The sequence below is a fragment of the Mesoplodon mirus genome (assembly GCF_964341445.2).
Source record: "Mesoplodon mirus genome assembly, chromosome: 4".
NCBI classification, from domain to species: domain Eukaryota; kingdom Metazoa; phylum Chordata; class Mammalia; order Artiodactyla; family Ziphiidae; genus Mesoplodon; species Mesoplodon mirus.
Genome location: NC_138979.1, coordinates 77692417 through 77711715, shown reverse-complemented (window position 1 = coordinate 77711715; position 19299 = coordinate 77692417). Strand labels below are relative to the sequence as shown.

At 39.6% G+C, this 19299-nt stretch overlaps 1 long non-coding RNA gene across 1 annotated transcript in view; it reads left to right on the top strand.

The window, feature by feature from the left end:
- LOC309803560 overlaps positions 1–19299 on the top strand; it is a 39770-nt gene that overhangs the window by 19824 nt on the left and 647 nt on the right. Inside the window, exon 2 of the long non-coding RNA XR_014293967.1 lies at positions 16231–16377. This is a non-coding gene — a long non-coding RNA (uncharacterized lncRNA). The remainder of the gene's footprint in view (positions 1–16230; positions 16378–19299) is intronic.

The following is a 19299-nucleotide window of genomic DNA, read 5'->3' as shown; positions in this document are numbered from 1 at the left end:
TAAGGAATGGCAATAATCTGGGTTCTTAAAAGTCAACATCTTGGGCTTCCCTGGTGGCGCAGTGGTTGAGAGTCCACCTGCCGATGCAGGGGACACGGGTTTGTGCCCCGGTCCGGGAAGATCCCACATGCTGCGGAGTGACTGGGTCCGTGAGCCATGGCCGCTGGGCCTGTGCGTCCGGAGCCTGTGCTCTGCAACGGAAGAGGCCACAACAGTGAGAGGTCCACATACCGCAAAAAAAAAAAAAAAAAAAAAAAAAAAAGTCAATATCTTATGGCCACTTAACCAGGGAGAGGACAAGATCTATGTCGGAAGAGGGATTAATCTAAGATGTTTTGATGCCCTTCTTTTGCACCGCTGCCCTGTGTTAACATTTTCCAACATAGGCACCAATGAGATCTTGGAAACAAGCATGAAGAAAAGCATAAAATGAGATCAAAACATGATCAGCTCCCTCTGAATTCTACCTTATGTTTTAGCAAGTCTATTGGCTCCTTTGCTTGGAGTAATTTCAAATTCCCACTGGCTTAGTGGCAAGATATCTTCTCATTCTTTTCTAAAAACACTATTCCTTAAAAAACAATTCCTGCCCACCACCTTCTCTCTCTAGTGAATTCTCTTTTTAGAATTCAAATTGCAAAGAAATTCACAAGTGCAATAGAATACATTTTTGAGCTCTGTGTTCATTGTTGTTCCTAGCTCTAGGGAGCAGTAGAATTTTTCAGTAAAGATGTTTATAGTTTTTGTTTGCTTTGTGTTGAGGAGGCCATGTTAACCTTGATAATCATCTCAGAGGTGCCGTGTCTTGGTATCCAGACAGCTGAGGTACTGTACAAGTATCATCCAGCCATGAGTACAAGACTCAAAAAAAGGCAAAACTTTGAGGGCTGTGGGCCTCTCGAGGCAAGGACAGAGTCAAACTCTTCTATAGCAATATCAAAATATGATTCCAGAGAGCCCATGATGAGAGATTTAAATGGAATTGGATGATACAAATGCAAAAGATGGGGAATCCAGCTTTAGGTCAGTTGCCAGTCCTACTGCACTCTAGTGGCTCTGTGAAAACTATAAAAAGTAGAGACTTCACTTTTGGGATTCTGATAGGAAACCAATATAGTAACCTCTCCCATCTTGGAGAATTGTACTCATGCCCACACGCCTACACCTAGTGATCTTGAAGCTGGGTTTCAGTTCCCGGCCAGTGATTGAGGTCAGGTCCCAGTGGTGAGAGCACCGAATCCTAGCCACTAGACCAGTGGTCAGTGACAAGGCTCTGGCCCTACGACTTTGCAGAAAAAGAATTCCCACAAAGACAAAATGTAGTGAAACAAGTAACGTATTTATTAAGAGAAAAAAAGAGTACAGTATGTGTGGATAGACACATGGGCGGGCTCAGAGAGAGAGTTGCGCCCTTGTGGCAGTTTAAATCACTTATATGGTGTATTTCTTCTGAGTTTCCTTTAGCCAATCATTTTAATTTGCCTGGTTCAAAGTCCATACTTGGTATATCTTGGGAACTTCCCATGTGTGCATGCGCATCTCTTAACCAAGATGGATCCTACTGAAGAGGCCTATGAGTAGACTTAGCCACTTAGCATCACTCCCCTTTTGACTTCCAAGGAGCCTTTGTGCGCATGTGTAGTTGGGGGTGTCTCCTGACTTCGAGAATGAGGGATATGTGGTCTTTTATCTTCTATCTGGGCAGGGCCCAACCTCCTCTCTCAATTGTCCTGTTATTCTGGTCTTGGAGTATTGGTCCATAGTGAATGAACTCCAACTGTTTGCCCCAGGGGTCCATCTATCTCCTGCTTCACTAGGAATCTAAATATTATTACAACTAATGTATCAATTTATTATTCTCAATGCATATATTTCTAAGAAATATTAAGAAAGGAAATTATAAATTTATAGATTAAAAAGATAAAAATTATTTGAATTTAAAACTTGGAATGCTAGTACATTTCCTTTTGTTTAAAGTACGGCTGCCTCAAATGAACCTATATCTATGAAACAGACATAGGCTCACAGACGTAGAGAGCAGACTTGTGGTTGCCAAGGGGAGAGTCGGGGGAAGAGGGACTGGGGGGTTGGGATTAGTAGATGAAAACTATTACATATAGAATGGTCCTACTGTGTAGCACAGGAAACTATATTCAATATCCTGGGATAAACCATAATGGAAAAGAATATAAAAAAGAAAAAATATATGTGTATAACTGAGTCACTTTGCTGTATAGCAGAAATTAATGCAACATTGTAAATCAACTATACTTCAATAAAATAAATTTAAAAAAAAAACAAAGCATGGCTGCCTGTGCCATCTTTACTCACTCATACGGCCTGTAATAATCTTCCACGGTAGCCAATGAAAAAATTCTTCCTATGTTGCCAATTTAGTGAGCATAAATTACTGGGAACTTTATATGGAATAAATTATGTTCTTAAGCCTTCTCAGATGTGCAGCCAATAGAGATTTTAAAGCAGCAAACAAAACGCAAAATTTAACTTGAAGGGGTATTTATTGTGTTTGGAACCCTCTCTGGAGTTATTTCCTCTCTACCTCTGTGAGGGGATTACAGAGGGTGCCTTCCAACCTGAGGCTTTCTTAGCCACACGAGGCTCTTCAGAAACCTCCATGTGGTTTGCTTCTTAGATTTAAATAAAGTGACAAGGAATATTACAATGTTGATGTGGCCGTGGGCCCGAGGAAAAAAATGAAGAACTCCGTTTGAGTCACAGACAGGACAAACAGGGAAGGTGTCACTGACCCCAAATGTGCCATTACCCGACTTGCATGCTTTTGTTGAGAACCCTGTGCTACCATCTTTTTTTTGGTACAACCATTGTAAGTGCAACTCATGGGTACTCATAAATGCAAGGTAAGTTTAATTGATTTGCGACTTTCCACATTGCTGATGATGAAGTGGTGCTTTGGCTGTTGAAAGGTAAGGGGAACTTGATTTCAACGTGGAGACGAGATGCTGCATTCTCTAAACTGACAGATGGAAATTCTGCTTCAGAATTCATTATTTGATGTGAAAGACAATAGTGAAAATTTGAATCTTCAAAAGAGTGCAATGGGTCAAAATACAATCAGACCATTAAAAGTTAAATGAATTGCAACATGGAAAATCATTGGGAAATGCATTTGGGTGGCAGCTTCTGGGTTCCCTGATAATGTTTTTTGATAGCCTTTTCCATGTCATCTTAAGTTTTCCTCATTCTCTTTGAGCTACTAAGGTGCCTAACTAGAACTCTGGGTCTACATAATACCTGACACATGAATGGAAAATGACATTCCTCATCTAAAGACACAAAATATTGTGATGAGGGGTTGATGCTTTCTGGGTCTCCTATGGGAAGGTCAAAACTACATGGCTATATCTAGTTTAGTAACAGAAAATTAAGTTACAAAATGGCACATGTTAATTGTAATAAGCCAAGCAATTAAAGTATATGAAAATTTTTTTTAACAGTTTCCTTTCTAATCAACTCTCCTTCATGGTTTTCAGATTGTATACATGGATTCTCTGATGCTCCTCTCTTTAAAGGATGGAGTCTAACTCCCAGAAATGACATAGAACTACTTTGGAGACTAGGTAATTAAAAGCGATTGTGGCTTCTGATTTAGGTGCAGGCTCTCTTTTTCTCTCTCTTGGACCTCTGGCTCTGGGAAGCCTTACAGAAAGGTCCACATGGCAAGAAACTGAAGTCTTTGCCAAGAACCAGTGAGGAATGGAGGTCTGTCAACAAGTAGGAGAGTGAACTTGGAACCAGATTCTGCAGCCCAGTCAGTCTTAAGATGACCTCAGCTCCATCCAATAGCTTGACTGCAACCTCACGAGAGATCCAGAGGCAAAAGCACTTACTAAGCTGTTCTGATTCCTGAGCCTCAGAAACTGTGAGATCACAAGTGTTTGTTGTTTTAACTTGCCAAGTTTAGGGTTAATTTTATACAACAATAGATAACTTGTACATCACTAAGAAGTAACTTGCACAGTGTCTGGCATTGGCTAGAAACCTAATAAATATTTGTTGAGTGAATGAATTAAAATGAAAAGTTTAATTTATGTCCTTCCATATCATTCCATATTTTTTATAACCTTTTAAAAACTAGTTTCACAGAAGAGTGTTTCTGGAAGAGGATCTCTTTAATTATTATTATTATTTTTTTTGCGGTACGCGGGCCTCTCACTGTTGTGGCCTCTCCTGTTGCAGAGCACAGGCTCCGGACGCGCAGGCTCAGCGGCCATGGCTCACGGGCCCAGCCGCTCCACGGCATGTGGGATCTTCCCAGACCGGAGCACGAACCCGCATCCCCTGCATCGGCAGGCGGACTCTCAACGACTGCGCCACCAGGGAAGCCTTCTCTTTAATTATTAAAAGTTCTGTCATGCAACAAATATTTATTGCTGTTATTTTTGTCAATGAACCACTCTTCCACTGTGAAATACTTGTGAACCCATTTGAGCATCTGCCAAGCTTTCATAAAGAAGTAGTTATGGAAGTTCTCTCTGTTTAAAGAAGTTAAAAACCATATTTGGGGTTAGGTAGACACAACTGACCAAGAAAAGTGAAGGATTAGTGGAAGGACAGAAGTTATCTCTACACTGACATACTCAAGGTATTCATAGGTGAAAATGAGACCAATCACTGAACTGAGGGATATAAATAGTGCAAAACATTCAACAGTGAATGTGAACAGTGTGGGGGAATGTGGCTCTCTCATTCTCTCTGTGGTGTGACATGTGGCTGGAGCTGGCTTTTGGGTCAGATAATCTGGCTCAGAATCCCCCCTCTTTCACTTACGAACTGTGAGAACTTAAGGAACTCATTTAATCCTTTGAAGCCTCTTTTTCTTCATCTACACATTAAGCAAGCAAATAGTATGATACAGGATTTTTAAACAGATAAGGCGTGTAAAAAGTTTAGGCTACTCCCTGGCTAAATTTTTGAAGTAAAGCACTTCAAAAATTGTTAGTTCCTTTTCTTAAGATGAGTTGTCATGTTTTCTACATGATTAGACCACGTTCCTGCTCACATGAACCTCCCTGTCAGTACCCATGTGCAATATGTTGAGATTGTCTGAAAATCTGGAGTCAAGGAGAATAATTAGAACATGGTTGGACTTCTCTGCTACCCTAGGAGGAGCCTGGTAAGAAGAAATAAAGGTAGCATGGACACATTTACAGTCTTTAAGGCTGGACTCTGGAGAAGATGCTGAACACTCATGCTTCTGTTCTTTCTATTCCATGTGGCTTTCTGTAGGTGTGGTTCTAACTTTTGACTGGTCTTTCAAAGAGACCAAATGCATTTAGAGGCTCCTCTTGCACCATTAAGGTAGCCTTGATGGTTGGTCCTGCCTGCATACCTCTAAGCTGCAATTCTGAGGTTGGAGCTACCTGGCCATTGCAGAAGTAGTTCAGCCAGAAGATTTCAAGGCTGTTTAGTGACAGACAAGTCAAGAAGTGGTTCTCTCACTCATCACTTGGCTGCTTCACCTTGACTTGGCCATACTTGAAATTGTATATCCCTTCATATTCTCTTCTCTTTTCTTTTTATCTTGTTCACCCTTCTCACGTGGCCAGTTTCTTTTTCTACTCTCACCAATCCCCAAAATCTCCCTCATTTTTCTCCTCTCTCTTTCCCCTCTATCCACCTCCCACTCACAGTGAGGTAGGAGAGAAGAAAACCAGGAGTGAGACTGGAGTCATTCTGGTTCCTTCCTTTCCTCTCTTCTCCTATTCATGCTGTGTGCTTCTGCTGCAGAGGCACTTTGGAATTTGTCAAGCAAGTGAGTTTCTAGGTAGATCCCAGTTATATTTTAAATAGAAATCTAGGGCTATGTGAGAGTCAATTAAACATATTTAAGACTTTTAGGACAGTGGGCAAAATGATCTTTCTCATTTGGCTTACTCCTTGGCTAGAAACACACCATTATTCCTATTCTCAACTTTTTAGTATTTTCCTTGAATGGGTCTTCTGACCTTCTGGCCAAAAAAACAAAACAAAACAAAACATGAATACATAGAATTTACCATTTCATCAACCAGTTTGAACATATTCCTTTATTATGAGAGTAAAAACATAATGAGCAGAGCCAGGAATATGAAGTTATTTATTAGATTTATTAAAATATCTCATTATTCAAGCCCTTTAGGACACATCTACAAATAAATATGACCAACAATTAAATGTAACATTAATTATATTAAACCTACATTTCTAGTCTGTTCACTTTTACATTAACATGTGTCTTTCATGTTTGACTTCCATTCTTTTTTGATATTTACTAAGATAAAACACATCTTTTAATTTTTTTTTAAAAGTCCTGGTGGGAGGAAATGGAAGATATAGTCAAGACAATTCTGTAGCATGCCCCCTCCTGGGGGTAGAGAAACTCCATCGAGCCTCTCCTTATCTCTATCTCTCCTTACAACTTATAAAGAAAAAATATCCTAGAAGATCTGGGGGGTTCATAGCTTCTTTTTGCTGTAAATCCATTATTTCAACATAGAAAACAAACATATATGCATGGCAGTTGTAGCAGTGAGAGTTGAGAGAAAATGTGGAAATTATTTTATTAGTCAGGATAAGCTAGGTTCTGCAGCTGTAACAAATTAGCACTAAAGTATTAGTGGTTTAACTGAACAAAGGCTTATTTAAGTTGCAGGTTGGCAAGGGGATTCTATGCCATGTACCTACTCAGAGGCCCAAGGTGATGGAGGCTCTGCCATCTATAATCTTGAATTAATGGCATCCTCTGTGGCCATAGCAGGGGAAGAGAGTACTGGAAGTTCTCATGACCAGAAGTAATGTGTAATCTTTCTTCTCATATCCTGTTGACCAGAGCTAGTCACCTGGCAAAGCAGAACTACAAGGAATGTGGGAAATATAGTCTTCTATCTGTTTGGAAAGGAGAGGAAAGCCAGATAGCGGTGAGTGCCAGGGATGTCTACCACATTACATAATTCAATCCCTTCAAGAAAACCAAGGACTAGAAGGGGCTTTGTCCTAGGTCACAAAATAAGCTAGTGGCAGAGTCAATACTAGAACTCAGCTCTTTTGATATCAAGTATTATTTCTGCTGTTATTTTGACAGTAGTTAACTCTTTCCTCTATGGGAATTAATGGCACAAGAATATTGCAGAGCTACAGAATATGTAGAATAAATCATCAAGTGTGAATGAAGAATGATGTCCTTGCTGTGATTTTAAATTATCTTTTTCCATCCTACCTCAGGCAAAGTTTATTTTCTGGTTGTGGCTTAGAGGATTTCCAGGCCATATCTTCTAGTACCATGATGAAGGGAGTTTTCCCCCTCTTACTCAAGCAAATGCAAATTTTTTACACTAGAAGTAGTAATGATATCCTGCATGTATTGATACTTAGACACAAACTTCTCAAATCATTTCCAAGTATCTTTTCTCATGTGCTTTACACATAATGTACCAGAAATAAGGAGGTTGGGTGTCACTGACTTAATTTTACATATACCCAGGGCAATGACATGATATGTCCAAGCTCACATAGCCTGTTAATGGTGACCTTGGGACTAAAATTCAAAGCTTTGATTTTCAAAACCAGTACTAGAGCACAAGCTAGTTTGCTTCCATTTTTTCCTGGCATTGTGGATTTCCTGGTGTGAAAGAAATAATTACGTTACTTTCTCCAAGCTTCAACAGCTTTTTAGTGGCAGAATGAGGAGCCTAATTTGACTCTTAACCTAGGATGCTTTTGCTAGATTCTTATGTTGAGAAAAATACAACACACATTGACATCTGGAAGGTGTTACATTGAGCCTCAACTTATATCTCCAGTGCTCTTTTGAAATACAAAAAAAATTTTTGGTCCTTTTGGTTTCCTTAGTTGGGAATAATAATTATAACTAAGACATGGGTTTAAAAGAGTGCCTCTTATATTGCATGTGCTATATGCATGTTTGCTCTTACTATTACTCAATATTCTTGAATAATCAAGAACAGAGGAGGAAAATGAAACAAAAGGAGTAAATCCAGCTCTACAAATTCTCTTTCTATATCTATTTTCTATTCCTGAGAAGCCATCAGAGTACTGATAGACAATATATGTAATACACAGAAACTTTGCACAACTGATACATCTCCTTGGGTTAGTGAGGTTGCTTTCAGTTGCAACTAATAGAACCTGAGTAGAAGCTGGCTTGATCAAAAAAAGAATGTATTACTTCAGGCAGTGGAAAAGAACAGGGAAGAGCTAAGTGTGTAAATAAGCCCCTAGGAAATTATCTTTTTATCTTTTGGCTCTGCTTTTCTTTGTGTTGGCTTCATTCTCAAGTAGATTTTCTTCAAGTGGCAGCAAAGATGGCTACTAGTACCACAAAGATTATAGCTTCATAGTTTAGGTTTTTTTCTCAGTAGTTGCATCAAACATTTCAGGGTTAACATCCATAGGTCCTGATTGGGTCACATGCCCAGCCTTGGAAACATCACCATCATTTTGATTGGTCAGGCCTCAGTTACCTGCCAACTGGGTGGAGTCAGCTCTATTTAAACCAAGGACTGAGAATACAGAAAGGGGGTGGTATCTTCACAGAAAATCAAGCTTTTATTACATAAAGAGGGAATGGATGCTGGGCAGAGAAAAATTACAGATATCTATTATAGTACTCAACTATATCCTTGAGTACTCAACAAATGCAGGAGAGAAAATAAATTATTATAGGCAAGGGTGTTATTGTATGTTGAAAACAAAGAGAGTTATGATGTTAAGGACAGGTGGAAAAATCTGATCGATGAAATTGGATCTCAGGTTACTTTCCTCTCTTTAACATTACATTTTCCCAGAGCTTTGCACACGTAATAGAGATAGATAACATCTTTTACATTTTCATTTCTTATAGAAAAATGTACTGGGGGGAAGGTGTATACGCTATAAAACAAGATTTTAAAACCTTGTAAGTGATCAGTTTTCTCCAAATAAATAAACATGGAGATGCTGGTCTATTCTTTAGATAAGATCACTTTTCAATCCCCAGCAAATCCCTGTTATTCAAATGGATTTACCTTTGCTTAATTTGTAAGCAGTGCTGGTCCAAAGCACAACTGCATTCAGAAGAGGAACCTTGTTTTTGATATTCTAATCTTCTACAGATGCCAATTACTGTTTCCTGAAGCCTGGAGTGCAGTTTGGGACAGCCACTTCCTTCTTCAAATCACATCCATTTATCTGTGTGGGCGAAGTCCATCATTTTCATCCATTTATCATATCTGGTCCATCATTTTCATCCATTCATCATACCCATTTACCATATCAACCATCATATATAAAATATTCCCTAAGTACCAATTAAATTCATGCAGATGCATCAACAGATTATGCTTGTAAATAAACCCTGCCAACTGATATTTGTATAGCACGTTCCTGCTTCCTAAGTTCCTGCATGTAAACCATCTCACCTGATCGTCATGGGAACTTTGGAAGTCAGGCAGGGCAGATAAGAATATTATTATTCTCCTATCAAAAATGATGAAGCAGAGATGGAGTGATCTACTCAAACTGATAACTAATGTGAGTTTTGGGGGTCCAGACCTCAGGTGTTTCCAACTACACATCCTGTTATCTGAGTTTGGGTGAGGGCTGTAGTGTAGGCTAGAAAGTAAGAGGAAAAACTCAGGAATGAAAGAACAAGCGTTTGAATACTGACTGCTGATTGTTAGTTGTATGACCTTGGGCAAATGTCCTAATCATTTAACCTCAAATTACTCAACTGTTTTTTTTTTTTTTTTTTTTTTTTTTTGTGGTACGCGGGCCTCTCACTGTTGTGGCCTCTCCCGTTGCAGAGCACGGGCTCCGGACGCGCAGGCTCAGCGGCCATGGCTCACGGGCCCAGCCGCTCCGCGGCATGTGGGATCCTCCCGGACCGGAGCACGAACCCGTGTGCCCTGCATCGGCAGGCGGACTCTCAACCACTGCGTCACCAGGGAAGCCCTCAACTGTATTGTTTTAATCATTCCGTACCTCATAGGAATCTTGTGATGATTAAATGAAATAATTCATGGGCCATGCTTAGTAAAAACTCTGTATGTAGACCGTGCTTCAATAGTCTAGATATTGTTGTTATCATATATCTCTAAATGCATATTTAACCTGCATTCACAAAGAGAAATAAAGAACTGAATCATTCGTCTGGATCGTTCCATGCTTCTGCCTCTATAAACTGCATTTTTCAGGTATGAGTAAAATTTGAGAGTGAATTGCCTGAATCAGTCTTTTACCTCACAATGCTTGTGTCTAATTGCGTTATTTATTTATTTATTTATTTATTTTTTGCGGTACGTGGGCCTCTCAATGTTATGCCCTCTCCTGCTGCGGAGCACAGGCTCCGGACGCGCAGGCTCAGTAGCCATGGCTCACGGACCCAGCCGCTACGCGGCATGTGGGATCCTCCCGGACCGGAGCACGAACCCGTGTGCCCTGCATCGGCAGGCGGACTCTCAACCACTGCGTCACCAGGGAAGCCCCTCCTATTGGTCTTGAGGGTTTCTTTCATTTCAGTGTGTCAGAATTGATTGCTCTGCGATAGGGAGCAGTGGCCCATGGGCAGATCCAAATCCCTGCCAAGAGGAGCTTGCGGTCTAATGGTAGAGACAGAGAGCCGGAAATGAAAGATGGTGACTGAAGGATGGAGGCTGTGAGCACGTGTACAGGGAGCACCTAGCACAGATTTGGTGGGGGGGGTTTCTCAGAAATGATGACATCCAGGGAGAGGGCTGGTGGATGATTGTGAATTAGCCATGCAGGTTTTGGTGTGGGGAGAGAGGAGGCAACTATTCCAGGCCAAGGGAAGAGCAGATGCAAGGTCTGTGAGGAGTGAGCAAACTTAGCTGGATTGTGGAGCACAGAATTTGAGGAGAAACCTGGCAGGAGAGAAGGCAGAAGAAAGGGTAGGGACGAGAATGGGGAGAGAGAGTAACAGTGGAAACTTCTCCCATTCCTACACCAAACTCCACGAAAGAGGAAATGACGTCTGCAGTCCCATTCTGTCCTAGGGGAAAGATGATTTCCTTTAAAACCCAGACTTTCTGGGTATTGAAGGAAAATAACAACACCTGAGCACTACTATATACCAGGCACAGTTTTATTTACTTTATATTGATTTAAACAATCCTGTGGTATAGGTACTCTTGTTCTACCCATTTTATAGATGAGGATATTGAGGCAAGGAGAGTGAAATGATCTGACCAATGAACTCAGCTGGTGCCTTCCCTGGACTGAAACCCAGGGAGCTTGGCTCCAGGGAATATCCCTTCCACAAGGAGTGCTTGTAGCAGTGAGGTGTCCCACGAGCTGATTCAGGAATGCCTGTAGAGCTTCCAACAGTGTCATAGCAACTACAGAAAATTCTCCTGAAATTAGTATATTAATATAAGACATTTACTCTTTCGTTTTTAAAATTTTGGGGCAAGACAATGTTTTAATAAAATGTGCTTATGAAAATAAAGATGTCCTTAAGCTCAACTTATAACTACTATTGCAAGTTATGGAGGTTTACCATGAAAGAACTTCCAGACACCTTTTATCTTTACCTTTGCTTTTTCTTTAACATGAGTAATGAAACTAGACAGGTCATTGTCCGTTAAAGTCAATAACACTTCCTGGTTTCCAGGAGGTGACAATGATGACTTTTCTTTGCCTTTTCAGCGCTGCTACACTTTGTTGAACTTCAAGGACTAGGTTTTATTATGACTTATTCACGATTTTATTTTACTTTGTAATTTTTTAAAGCAAAATTTCTCTTTTTTGTAGGTGGTGTGACATTCTTTTGTCCCCAAATGAAAATGCAGGCTCCAACCATCCCTGAAATGCCTTTTTGAGTTTCTCTTTCAGAAGCTCATACATTAGGATATCGAAGGTGCAATATGGCTTTTGATGCACGTGTGGTAGCATAAAGTGAAATTCTAGAGAATACACTACATTTTCAAGAAAAAAAAGTTAAAGAGGTGGGGCAGATTAAATAAAAAGAAGCTTATTTTAAACTGTGATGTCTTTATCCAGGGAGTTTGTTACTGACCTTCTACATGACAACCTCCGAATTAACATCGCCTTGTTAACATTTCCAGTGCATGCATAACTTCTGACTAAACTCTACTTTCCATTGGGAAAAAGTCATGCTTGTTAACTGTTTTCAAGCTTGGCAGATTTACTCTGAGAATACTGGTCAAAATCAGATTCAAAAACAAAAACATCATGTAATATTTATATTATCAGAAAAAATGTTTTTATGAAAAATATTTTAGGAACATCTATAATTAGGTCCTGAAATAGTTTTTTTTTTGTATTGTTTAATTTTTTGTCCCTGTCAACAAATGTTTGTCATATTAGATCAGATCATTTGATCTTTACATCCTATTTCCACTTTCCTTCCAGGACATATGAGCACAGGCAAACACTTTTTAGTTATCCTGATCAAGGGTGGGGAACATATTTTTGCTGACCCCATTTGTAATCAACTGTGATCTTCTAGAAGCAGGTGAATTGATTGCTTTTATCTTTCCCAACTAGTCAGAGGAGTGGGTCATACATTATTCTGTCCTTTTGAAAAATGCAACTCAGTGATTGATTTTATGACTGCCTGTAGCAGCAAATTCCTCAGAATGAATTCTACCAGGTGGAGAAGTATTTCCTATAACTTGCTTTAAATTTCTTTAACATTAACTTCTCCAAGTGGCTCAGTCTCTTATGGGACAATGTAATAAAGATCTATCAGTTTCACTGCCCAGTACCTATCTTTAATGCCTAAGTAAATCTCTTATTTTCCAGCCCTGACTTAGTAATTTTAACTTTTGAAATCTCTTGTCATGAGTGAATCTACACTACTCGATTTCTTGCGCTGCTCTGGAGCTCTGCCATCCCTGAACTACATTCTTTAAGGTGAGAAAGTGAAAAATGGAGACAATAATGCAGATGAACATGGATTATTTTCCTCTATAATGCTATGGTACTATGCTCATTCTTATTTTTTTATCTTCTTGATTTCTCTGAACAAAAAAAAGGAAAATTCATGGAAGACAATGGAAAGTTGCTTTGAAAAATTTTTATCTAGTTCATATTCACATACAGTGCAATGTTCCCTTTTACAGCAGTATACAGTTGGGGATTCTTTATCCTTTAGAAAATGACCTAAAGGCGCTTTGACATTAATTGTTCTAATTTCAACATCCCCTGGGGGTGGGGTGAAGCCTTCTTTTTATTTAATAGAATAGATATCTATTTCATTAAATAAATGGAGATCTCAAATATTAGTTACTAATGAAATCAAATTATATATAAAATGTCCAACTATACAAACACCACATTTTTCTCTAGATTTTTGCCAAGATATACCTCATCTCCATCTGCACCCCCAAATAATATTATTTCTAGTGTCTTTCTTAATTATGTAATGTCACTGTCAATTTGGACTTATTTGGTGACAAGAAAACTTGTGTAACTTTTTCAAACCTTAAGTGAAAACATTATATTTTAACAAAACATATTTTGTGATTTATTTATTGAGATATATGTGAGAGAGATATGATGCTTTGTGCTTGTTTAGTAAATTGGCTTTGAAATTGTATATTTAAATTGTGGAGGCAGGACCCAGAAGGACCAAAAAAAAAAGAAAAGACACATCAAATTGCGGTACACACTGAGGCAAGGAAGATTTTAATTTTGTTTAATTATGGTGTTTCCATGAAGAGGAGATGATAGAGGAAGGAGAGAAAAAGAGGAGGGGAGAGGCCACATGGTGGGGGGGTATGACAAATTAGGAATGCCTCTGCAGTGATGCTGTTTTTGCCCTTTCTCTCATGTTCTTCCCTCCCTCCCTCCCTCCTTCCCTTCCTTCCTCTCTCACTTTCTCCATATCTTCTCTCTCTTTTACTTCCATCAAAGATTATTGAGCACCTACCATATGCAAAGATTGTGCTTCCATCAAAGATTATCAAGCACCTACCATGTGTAAAGACAGAAATAGTCTCTGAACTCAAAGCAAGAAACATGCAATCAAAAAGCAATTGCATGAAGTGCCTTAGAAGTCATTGTATAGGAACCAGTGGAGCGTGGGTAAAGAGCCCACGTCTTAGTTGAGGGGGCTCAACTAAGCTTCAACTAAGTTGAAGATTTCCTGTGGGAAGCTGTAATCAAACTGATGCATGAGGGATGGGTGGAAGTCAGCCAGGAGAAGAAGGAGTTAGGAAGAAAAAAATTCACCCATAAAGCAAACAGAGTGTGTGGCAGACAAGCTGAAGGATGTCCAGGAGGGCAGGAGGGTTGGAGGGCTGGAGGGCAGGGGAGGGGTGGAGGGTTGAAGGGTAGGGTTCTAAGGAAGAGTTCACTAGTGAGGACATCAGGGCTTGGAGTGCCGGTTATTTGATGTTCTTTTCCCTAAATCTAGTAAAGATTAGATAGAGTTGAAATCATTACAATAAAATACTTTGAAGTCACTTTAGAACTTCAAAAAAGAGGACCATTAGAAATTCAAGAATACACCAAACATCCATATCCCTGGATCCTCCTCCCTATATGGGGACCAGAATATGGGATATGGGCAGCCCTGGGGGACTAGCTGGGTATAATGGTGGTTACTGTATCTGTAAACTGGCAGAGGCTCAGCATCAGGCACATACAACTTAGAGATACCATAGAAAACTCCTTTCCAGATATGTAGTACTATTTTTTTAAGGATTTTTTTTTGATGTGGATCATTATTAAAGTGTTTATTGAATTTGTTGCAATATTGCTTCTGTTTTATGTTTTGGGTTTATTTTGGCCACAAGGCCTGTGGGACCTTAGCTCCCTGATCAGAGATTGAACCTACCCACCCTGCAATGGAAGGCGAAGTCTTAACCAGTGGACTGCCAGGGAAGTCCCAGATATGTAGTACTTTTAATACTAGCTCTCAAAACTTTTTTCTTTTAGTCAAAACCATGAAAGTCATAAAAATTAAACAACGTTTTAGCTTTCCCGTGCAGGGGGAGGATCACTCTGTTGACAATGAGTGGAAATTAAAGGTCAGAGTCAAGATCCCCCTGCTCATCTTCCCACTGGTACAGAAAAATAATTGCAGGGCTCAGACTGCACCTGAAGACAAAAGCCCTAGGGCCCCTCCATTCATCTATCCATGTCTCCATGACTGACAGGAGAGCAAGGGACATTCAGCTTCAAGTTGAGAACAAAATTTGGTAGAATAGGGCTCCTTGGAGCCCAGCATATTTCTGCCTCAGGAAGTCATGATTTACTGGACATCAAGAAGGCAATTTGAGCCCGCATCCTTCTTCTAAATATTCTTGATGAATGAGTTTAACATCTCAGTTTACTAGTCTATCTGCTTATATATCTTATTTGATCCCCTAATTTTATTTTTGTTTGGCCTAATGAAGGCAAGTGGTCAGGAGAGATATCTAAGATATAGGTGCTCTTTTACAAATGCAAGAAAGTATTCTGAAGCTTGGTTGAGGAGTCAGTGTAAGGTCCTAGACCATCATTCAGTTTCTGGCCTTAATATTCTTTTATACCAGAAAAAATTAAAGTTGAAGCAGAAGTTATTTGCCAAATCATTACAGAGCCATGACTCACCCACGTTCTCACAGAGGTAGGGAAATGCTTTGGGTGCAGAGACAAACAGCATGGGACCAGTGTCTTTATGCTTTAGGTTGATATGTTGCTTAAACATTTGAAACCGTGTTCTCCTCAAGAGATATATAGGACAAAACTCTTTTGCTTAGACATATTTTAATATAGTTTGCATTAATAATTAAATTTTTAACTTAGAAGAGATTCTAAACTGAAATTGTTTTATTAAAATACTATCTATCTATCTATCATCTATATTTGGGGGAGAAGGAGAATAGGGGTTAGGATAATGTGTGTGCTAATTCAGATTCAAAGAGGCCAATCTGATATTTTGAGAGGCTATCTCCAACTTCACGTGACACCACTAACTGAGTAGCCACATTTGTGGAATCCCCTTGTGCAGGCAAAGTGCTTGTCAGGCAGGGATATCACCATGTCCCCTGGATCCTGGAACACTCCCCAGAACCCTTTCCTGAGTTTTCTACAAAGAAGGGACTCAAAACACACTTGCTGAACTGAATTAAATAACGGAGCAGCACAGCTGGTGGCATCTAAGGATGCTGAAACACTCAACCCCAGCGTCCATGCCTGAACCCTGATACTACTAATTTCTTTCCTGCCTATTTCCTGTTCCAGAGAGAAGAATACCCATAACTGGGGTAGCCAACTCAAAATAGCAATGATGACAACAGTAGTCAGTGACGACCTAGACTGAGCACTTACTGTGCATCAGAGACTGTGTCAAGCACTGATTTTCTGTGATCCTTACGGCAGCTGGACGAGGTATGTTGCTTTTATTATTTCTGTTTTACAGCCAAGGGAGCTCAGGCTTAGAGAGGAACTGCTCAATTTCATAGGACTATAAAGGGTGGAGCCAGAAATCCGAGTTGGTTACTATTGTCTGATTCTTGATACCGTGCTGTTAATCATTGTCCAAACTCAGCAGGCTGGACCTTAAAGCCCAGAAGGTTTTAGAAAACCTAGATAGATTTCCCTGGGCCCTAGCACATCTAAAGCAAATTTAGAGTGGGACACCTCCCCTTGGGACCGATTCTTTCCTTCTTTCCTTTGTCCTTCCTTTCTTTTTCTCACAACTCTATTAAGCTGTGCCAGGAACTGCAAGACACTTGTGTCGGTGTGGGAGAGCAGAACGAGAAAGACCCTGCTCATTCTGATCCTCTGCCCTCTTCCTGTTCTTCTCACAGGACTGATGGGCTAAACAGTCTTAATACCTGGCTGTCACCATCCCTTTGGGAGACTCCAGCAGACCCACATGTCCTACAGTTCAAGTTTTCAAACCTACCTCTTTGTAATTCCTAAGTAGAATTCTGTGCTCTGTTGTCATATTTCAGTTTTACAGTTACTCCAAAATATTTTGATCCAAATGTGCCCTTAATGTCGTGCTTTATTAATGCAATATGACTCATATTAGTGACTGCTTGCTTTTGAGCCATATGCCCTGAATAAGTTATCGGGTTTCATTGTTTACCCTTAGTTTAAAAAAAATTCCATACGCTCTGACCTCATGACACCTAAACCCCACTCATGCAGTTAAAACAGGAAAACTATAGTTATCTGATATCATGAAGGTAAATCAGCTGGTAGAAACACTCAAATGTTTCCTTTTGCATTGGTGTGAGGGCATTGTGGGAGTCATAGATTATTAGTCAGGAAAGCATAGGAGAGAATTTTTGTTTGTTTGTTGGTTAATTTCCAGAGTAAACCCAATACAAACATAATACAAACATACAGCTACAGCACACTTATTTTTCATTGTTAACACATATAATTATGTCATCCTAGAAGAATTGCCCAAAGAAATAGAAAAAAAATTACCATATGGATTGCTTAATGGCCCTCATCCTGCCTGCCTGTGGAACTGTGTGAGAAAGGAAAATACATGAGCATTAGTCAGGCCCTCGGGGTGTGGAGGCTTCTCACTGTCAGCAGTGCCAGGTTAGCCGGGGTGTCTTTGGAGCAGGCTTTGGCAGGCTACCAGAGAGAGGGCATTTCATAATCCAGGACTTACCCTGGAGGATTCTGAGCCAAAAAGACACTGTTGAGAGTCAAGGGCTAGAGTAGAGTGAGAGAATTTATTCTGTGGACCAAAAGCTCCGCACTTAAAGACATTTCCTTTCTAGTTTAGGTTTCCTTTTATTTTAGCTGCTGCACTTTTTTTTCTCACCAGATTTCACAACGTACGAAATCATTCTGTATCTGAGTGAATTGTTACACAAATTCATCACTAAAGAATATACTGGCTATACGTGTGTGGGGGGGTGGTGGTGGAAGAGATGCTGGTGTTTGTAATAAGATATAATAATAATGAACTTTTACTGAGCACTTTTACTAAGTGATGTGCTAAGACATGCATGAGATATCTCAGGTAATCCTCAGAGCCTTAGAGTCTGGGTACTATTACCAAGTTAATTTCAGTTGAGGAAATAGAAGCATGGAAAGGTTAAGTAAGTTGCCTGAGGTCACAGAGCAAGTAAGTCACGAAGGCAAGGCATGAACCTCTGTAGCTTGATCAACTTCATGTTCTTAAGAGCGACTCTTTGTTCCTCCAAATGGCCCCAGCTCTTGCCTTGGTGTCCCCCAGGATTTGTTCTGGTTCTCCATATTTGCTAGGGACTTATTGTGCTAACTAAAATGTACTTTAAAACTCCAAGAAACACATTGGATTAAAAGACAGTTAGGCAATTTCTTACAAAACTAAACACACCCCTCCCATATGATCTAGCAATCACACATTCCTTGATATGTATTCATATGAGATGAAGATTTATGTACACACAAAACTTTGTACATGGGTGTATATAGCAGCCTTATTCATAACTGGCAAAACTTAGTACTTGTCAAGATGTCCTTCAGTAGGTGAATGGATAAAACAAACCTTGGTACAACCAGACTGTGGAATATTATGTGAAAATAAAAAGAAGTGAGTCATGAACAGACATGGAGGAAACGTACATACACTGCATATAATTCCAACTATATGACATTATGGAAAAGGCAAAACTATAGAGTCAGTAAAAAGATAAGCTGTTGCCAGAGGTTTCATAGGGAGAGAGGGATGAATAGGTAGAACACAGGGGACTTTTAGGACAGTGAAACTATTCCATATGATACCCTAGTGGTGGATACATATCATTATATATCTGCGAAAACCCACAGAACATACAACAACAAATGAGCCCTAATGTAAACTATGAACTTTAGCTAATAATAATGTATCAGTATTGGATTATCAATTGTAACAAATGTACCACACCAATGCAAGATGGTGTTAGGTGGGCAAGGTGGGGAGGGGTGTGAGGGGATATACAGAAACTCAAATTTCCTATAAATCTAAAATTCCTCCAAAAAAAAGTCTATTGATTTAAAGAAAGGGTGTTGGTGAGTTTGGATGGGAGGGGCTGGGAGATAGGACTGGAGGAAGAGGTTTTACCCTTTCCTACCTTTTACATGTCGATTTAAAATAAATTAAAATTTAAAAACCAGTAAAGGAAAGAATTCTCAACTGTGGGCATGATCCTGAGGCTATGGCTTCAAGTTTTGTTCTTTTTTTTTTTTTTTTTTTTTTTTAGTGTGAACCAATTCTTTTTTTTTTTCTTAACCACTGTTTTATTTTTTAATTTATTTTTTTGGCTGTGCTGTGTGGCTTGCAGGATCTCAGTTCCCAAATGAGGGATTGGACCTGGG